The following is a 7,547-nucleotide window of genomic DNA, read 5'->3' as shown; positions in this document are numbered from 1 at the left end:
TTTTTAATGTAGCCCACGCAACTGCAGTGTTGCAACAGGGAAAGATTGTGTTCCTGGGTAAATACTGAAGAAGTCAAAAGTGAGTTGAAGCACATAACAAAGCATGTTGGCTTTTTTAACATTTAACCAGAACAACAATATTTTCCTACTTAACCAAAGTGCTTTTGTTGCCTAAACAAACCTCAGTCTCCAGTGCCCAAGCTTTGCACTTTCTACGCCCAACATCCAGCCCAGTCACCTCCCCATACGACCGCTGTGTGGTATGAAAAAGCTGCTGTGTAGTACGAAAGCAATTACATTTCTCTCAAACCGTACAAAACAAAAAATAAATGAACAAAATTCTAGGAAGCTGGGTGGCCCCACAGCAGATATGGGTAATACTTCCATTTCTGATGTTCCATTAGAGCAGTATTATGGGATTATGCGATAGTCATGACATATTGAGCTACATGTGCAATCAGTAAGTTAAGTGAGATCATATTTGGGTTGATGACACTCATGAATTTATGAATAAACACACAAATACTCTCTCTATCAAGCATTAATTTTGCTGCCAACAGAACCTGGATGATCCTGTTGTCTCACTGCTAAAAATACTATTTCAATAAAACAAATTACTACAGTTGGTGGAAAGAACTCCCTCTCCTACAACACCATCTTTCATCTTTTGTCTCTGTAGTGCTCAGTGTCCGCTGTGTCAGCACACAGGTGGAGACATCTCGTGGAGAATGAAAGGAGATTAAAGCAGGGCTAATCCTTTCATTCAACACCTCTGGATCCAGGGGAGCTTCTTTAACGGAGAGACTAATTGTTCCTTTCGAGGACCTTTACACCTGTGTGATTGACACACTAATTGGTCAGTTAGACGCCTGGATCACTCCCCAGGAGGAGACACCGCTGTCATAGGACATGACCCAGCCCCGAAGCTGGGTGTCGGATACAAGCGCCGTATCATGTTTGAGACAATTCAATCCAAATTCAGCTGTGGCCTTCACTCAGGCTGTCTGATGATGTTACAGAGCTTCATGTTGTTGCTGTGCTGCGCCTGAGGCAGTTTAGAACAAAACGCTTTACAGAGGAGAGCTGGGTCCTCCCTGTGTTACTGTGCAAATGTTTTCTTTCATAAGAAGAGAATGACTTCAGGCCACACTGTGTGATCTCTCCTGCTTGTTTGGCGTGAAGTTGAACATCGCAGCCAGTGTGTAATGTAGACAAGGCTGCTATTACTGCTACAGTTCACACTACTCTTAATTAGTAGCTGTGTTTCAAGACTTGTGGTATTAGTAAAATTAGCATTGCAAATACCAAAACAGCATCTACTGTACATGGTTGCTTTAGTAGTTTTCCTACCTAATAGCGAATGATGATTAACAGAAACTGCATTTTACACAACTCAAATATTCTGCAGAATGTACGTCACAGAGCTGCATTCCTCACTGGACTGTGCTCAGTAATTCAGGATCTTGGCAATAAGTCATGAGAGCTCCTGCTGATGGACTGAAGAATGTAATTAGAGGAAGCAGACTGCATTAGATCACATTAGACTTTAGACTGGGTCAACAGGCATTCACATTTCACATGTTATTTGTTGACAGATAATTTGTTTTAAAGTTCCTCATCTGTCAGTTATGATCAGCGTTGTAGATAGTTTCCTTCGGAAGTGATTACTACCGTGAGTTTATTCTTGCATCAAATAGTCCTTACATTTTTCCAAAAGCTTGTTAGAGCAATTTACATTTCCCACTTAAAAATGTTGCTGACTCTTGCTGGTGAAGCCAACATACAAGATGCCACTTATACTTGTAATGCTGTAAGTACTAATACAGTTATTGTAACTGTAAATGATGATAAACTGTTGATAACCAATCAAATACATGGCAAAGAGTTTTGGTAATGATTGGTTTAGGTTGAAATCAGTGTCGGAGAGTGAGGGTTACTGTCTGTAGCGGTCTAATCATGATATAATAACAGAGTACAAGAGTCAAAAAACCAAGAAAAATTACTGTTCAAGTGTTGCAAACCAGTGTGATACCTCCAGCCCCGCTCGTGGCTGACATGCGTTCTCCTGTGCTCCACGATAAGATCCCACAGACGATGATATGTCAGGTGGGGATCCTCTGTGGTTTTTGAGGGCTATCATTGGCCGAATCCTCAGGGGAGGTCCTGCCCAGCATGGCGCCATGGATATGGGCCTTCCCTTCACCCAGCCAACCAGACTGGGGTTAAATTAGGAAAGGCCAACCCCAGAACTGTGGTGGAGACGAGGGCGAGGTCAAACGCTCTGGTCTGCTTTGATGATGGTGGAGGCTGGAGCGCGCAGCAGACAGACGCTCTTCATCTGGAGCCTGACAGATCCTGGGAGGATGGACCGAGTAACCGTTGAAAGCTAATGCTGCTCCTCTCGTGTGCACACATGTGGAGGCAAAACTCACGTGCATGTAGCTAAGCAGGGCTGCACATGTAAATATCTGTCATTCTTATATGTCCACCTGTGCAAACAGTTTGCAATAAATTCCTGCTAGGCTGATAAATAATTATCAACATATATGAGCCAATAAATGACAGGAAACTGAAGTACAGAGATACCAATGAGATACCAGTGTTAAGAAAGGATAATATAGTGGTCTGTCTGCTATAATGTAGGCTACAAACATTAGCATGAACTGCTAAATAGTTTGCTATCTATATTAGAGTACAGGCTAACGTAAGCAGCCCTATCCTGCTCCTCGTTGGAGTTCGATCGGTTAGTCCTTATTCTACAGCTTTTCTATTACTGTACTGTATTATTGTATAAGGGTATGAAGCAATTAACTTCTTATTTAAGATCGTTTTACATGCACCACACAGTGGTAAATATTACAAAATCAGCCGCAGACAGATTTTTTCAGTCACAGCAGGTTTAGCATCAGTGTCATTGCTAACAGAAAAGCTACAGCTGATTAAATCTGCTCGTGACAGTCATTGTTTCAAACAACGTAGGGTTACAGCTTCTAGCAGAGTTTAGCGATGGGTCAGTACAGACAGAGACATAAAGAGCAGACGGTGATTCATTTTTCAGTTCTCCTGCCTCTCGTGGTGTCTACCACTGCTGAGGCAACCTAGCTGCCCTGGACAGCCTGAAGGCTACAGTCTAAGCCTGGACTGTCTGTGCTGCAAGAAGGTTTTCACCTTGGCTTAAGGCAGAAATATTTTGTCTAAAAAATAAACAGTAAACGGAAATTAATTTGTTTAACAATTAGGAAAGCTGGAACATTTGTAGACATCCGTCTGTAAAATATTTTCACCGCGACCTCCTGAACAAGTCATAAAGACTGTTGTTGCCTCTAAAAATAGGTATATACCGTAACTATTATTTTGTTGAGTCAGATTCTGATGTATTAACAAATTAGCTTTCAACATTACGTGGCTGATATTATAGCATGAGCTTGTATGAAGTTTGTCATGAAGCAACGTGCAGTAGATACATGACTTTTCCAAGAGAGAAACCATCACCATCTATATATATATATATATATATATATATATAGAGCAGCTGATATAGAGCAGCTGATTGGTCTGGGATCAATAGTGTGTAGATACCAAAATATTGGGGATGGAACTTAAGATTTAAGATTTTGTGTCCTATGATTCTTCATTGAGAAATAGTATAGTATCAATCAAGAAACTACTAAAAGAGAATTACATTTTTATTTCCACATACAGCGCATTCAGAAAGTATTGAGACCCCTTCACTTTTTCACATTTTGTTATGTTGCAGCCTTTTGCTGAGATCGTTTAAATTCTTTATTTTCCCCTCATCAATCTACAGTCAATACACATAAAAAACTGAAACATCACATTGATAGAAGTACTCAGACCCTTTACTCAATTCTAAGCAAGAAAATATTGCATGCAGGTCATCCTCATGCATCCAATTCAGTGCGTATTGATAATATATCTCTCTCTCTATTGCCAGATGTTTAATGGAAGTCAGCTCCAGTAGAAATGTTGCCGGTTTGATCCCTAACAGCAACATTAACCAACACTGCCAAAGTGCCCTTGATACAAAGCACAGTTGTCAGAGTGAACTATACCTGTATATATTATACTTGTACAACTGCGTCCTCCAAACCAATGAGGACTGCAAACCTCTGCTCTGTTGGCCTGAAGGTAAAACTACAAGGTTGGAGGACTTGATCACCGCAGTCTTGTGTGAAGACTTGATTCAGACTATCTGAAGTTTCAGATGATTTGTCTTTTTACATTGACTTCTTCCCAAACAAATTTAACTGAGTGTGGAACACATCAAAGCCAGCATCTAAAAAGGGCCAGTCATTGGTTCTACCCGACCATATTGTGAACATATGGTCCCAGGAGATGTTTTTACCCTGTTTGGTGAAAACATCAAGAACTGAAAGTGAAAGCCAGTAAAGGAAAACCATAGGGGTGCAATAAAGCGACCAGTAAAAAGACTGTATCGGGGAGTTTGAACTCTGTGCCCCCATTGGAGTTGAATATCAGAGCTCGAGAAATGTAGATGAATGTTTTCATGGATACAGCGGAGAAGGGAGGGCCAGCTGTCGACCTGGTGTTTTCCTGTTCCCACAGGACTGGGAATAGTCCTGACTGTGTGATTAGGCTGCTTTCTCACTACCCAGTGGCCTAAAATGAGCTCACAGCGAAGAACACATTGCAAGATGTTACTGTAATTGATGCAGGATACATTCAGATATAAAACTACTATACTTTTTACTATAATTTTTCAACTTAATTCTTTCCTTGGTCCTCAGGTCTTTTAGTGTCTTGTCATGCTTATTCACATATCAGGTATTTGCATCAAAATGCACAGTATGTATCAAAGTTAATTAATAACTTGCAGAAAATATATTGGGAGATTGGATAAAAACTACAATCAAGACAGATTTGTGTAACTTTACAAACTATATCTCCCCATTAATCTTAAAAATGGATGTAAGGAAGCTTGTAAACATCATCAGAACAAATTAAATTTGTTGTCTTCTCACAGTCAAAGTGTCAGGATGAACCCGGCTTTGATCGCTGGGCAGGCTTACCGCTCTGTTCACCAACATCATCTGCAACTGGTCAAAGATGTCATGTGGCTAACCAAATATTTTTGATTTACCTCCGTAGTTTTATTATAGTCTTGTTTACTTCCTGTTTTGAGGAACATCTGCTCTCACAGCGTCTGCTCTCGAAGTGACTTGCAAACATCTTCACTTATCATATCTGCATTTGAATGAATAAACACTAAGGGTATGTTAATACTCACAGTGCTATATCTGACAGCGAGAGAAACAAATCTGGCTTGTTGAGCGGTATGCTGCCAAAACAATATTGATATGTGTTTATGCCTATATATAGTGTAGCACCCACAACAAGTTAACCTGGAGTCGAGGCTAGGGCTAGTGACTACAATGTAGCATCAATGTTGACCCATGATCAGAAGACCAGGCTACGAGCTGGGAGGGAGTAAACAAGAGACCGAGGTTTGCTTAGAAATATATATATATTGTGCATTAACACCAACAACAGTCAGACAACAACAGGTAAAGTGCTAAATATATACAGTGGAAAATGTGTGAATACCAATTTCAGATGGCCAGTCCAAACAATTCATGTAGCTACTCGTTCAATCATATATATACTCCATAATACTTCAACACGACAAAATTAACCCGGATGTTCAGCTCACTTAATACCATTTACCCAGCTGCCCACCCACAGTTCATGAAGAACCCACGTCTGGGTTAAGTTGAGTCCAGGGGGAGGTATGGGTGAGAAAGTGTGTGGGAGAAGAGTGTGTGTGTGTGTGTGGTGGGCAATGGGCAACAGGTAGGACGAAAGTTTATTGTGAGCTACAGGGAGCCCCCTACCGGCCTGGCAAAAAGGGGGGTCGATCCGTCGCAGTCCAGCGGTAGGCTCTAGGCCTGCTCCTTAGCTCGCCATCAATCCACGTTTGGTCTGGAGAACAGGACCATAGTTCCATAAATCACAGTATTCATACCAATCTAGTGCGCACATAATCCGACTAAAGCGCTAATAGCACTAGAGTAACTCTTTTCAAATATTCATGATTCTTTTCAAATATTCATGATTCAGAAATAGAAAAATAAACATCTATCAATCATAAACAACATTTACAATATCATTTATCCCAAATATCCTAATTCAAATTACTAATAGGAAAATACATCCATAACGTTACCAATGCCATGAATACATCCACAAAATACATCCACTTACATTGCAGCAAGGTGCTCTGCCCAACTTATTCATTGCAAGACCCGTTTCATTTTGGAGAACCCAGGCATGTTTTAATAACCAAACGCTAACCACCTTTATTAAAATGAATGCTGCGGCTAGGCAAATGCTAATGCTAGAGCTAAAAACAATTGGACTCACCAGTCTCTGCGCAAGTTACACGCTCACTCGCTGTCGGTTTCCGCACGGCAAGTTTGGCCCGGCAAGGAGCTCCTACAAGTCAACACATCGCTTAACACTTGGCCATTATAACAATGGAAAAGCAGCGGAAAGTTTATAGTTTACCCAACCTGTAGCTCGTCTTTCCTGCAGCTTCACCCCCTCTTACCGAGACTGAACAGCGCGGCTCTATACATAAACGCGGTTGGTCGTGCCATCCCACGTGACCCCGTGATGTCACTAACCAGCATCACTGTGATTGGCCCAAAGGGACCACGCGAGAACCGGAGCTAACTCCGCGAGATTTTGAGCGGAATGAAAAGAAAGGAGAAACCTGTCACCTGGGTTACAATAGTATTTGTAATCAAAGAGAAAAACAGCTAATAAAGTATCAACAGTAAAGAGACAGAAGAGGAGGTAAATCAGTGGCTGACCATTAGCGGCTCAGTTGCTATTAGTAACAGGTACCAATGATAGCTCAAATAGGCCACAATAATCAGGTTTGTGTTCATGTGTTGTGTTCACATTTTTCCGTACAGCTTCTCTAACACTCTTCAAAATAAAACTAAACCATTCACCTCAAGATCTTTGTTAGTTTATTCTTTTCTTATCATTCACCAAATGGCAATGATTTCACAGTATGTAGACGGCTACAGTGTCTGAATGTTTTTGCTTCCCAGTGAGAGTTTCCCTCTTTCTCACAGCAAAACTAATCTGCACTGCTAGCAGGTGAAAACAAACACTGAGGATTATTTGCTGCCAGTGTTCGGCCCAGCTCTGCTGAACTCTCGACCACACAGCCTCCATCGAAAACACTGCACTTGTCACAACAAAGAACATTAATTTCTCTCTGTCCTGCCAAAACAAATAAAGGTCTTTGGGTGATCACGCTATCATGCTATACAGAAGTGGCTTCCCAAAAGGTGCTGGGGTTGGGTGGGGGGTGGGGGTTTTTAATGTTTATAATAAATCTCATATTTCTTCTGCCATGTGAGTGACAGTACAGAAAGCACTACAATAACAGGGAACAGTGTTTAGCACAGTAAAAAAGCTTTTGGGTTAGGGTTAATTAAATTTGTAAATTTTCACAGCTGGCACATCTGTTTATTACAGAGATGGATATTGTG

At 41.1% G+C, this 7,547-nt stretch overlaps 1 long non-coding RNA gene across 1 annotated transcript; it reads right to left on the bottom strand.

Moving 5' to 3' along the window:
- Window positions 1-5,848: 5,848 nt before the first annotated feature.
- On the bottom strand, window positions 5,849-6,580 carry LOC111235711. The gene is made up of 3 exons (XR_002665694.1): window positions 6,552-6,580; window positions 6,403-6,474; window positions 5,849-5,961 (listed from the first exon to the last, which is right to left on the bottom strand). It is a non-coding gene; the product is annotated as an uncharacterized LOC111235711 (long non-coding RNA).
- Between the last annotated feature and the right edge of the window lie 967 nt (window positions 6,581-7,547).

Source organism: Seriola dumerili, unplaced genomic scaffold (assembly GCF_002260705.1).
Source record: "Seriola dumerili isolate Sdu_G_001 unplaced genomic scaffold, Sdu_1.0 BDQW01000533.1, whole genome shotgun sequence".
NCBI lineage: Eukaryota > Metazoa > Chordata > Actinopteri > Carangiformes > Carangidae > Seriola > Seriola dumerili.
The sequence above is the reverse complement of the archived record's forward strand: the minus strand, read 5'-3'. Positions and strand labels throughout refer to the sequence as shown.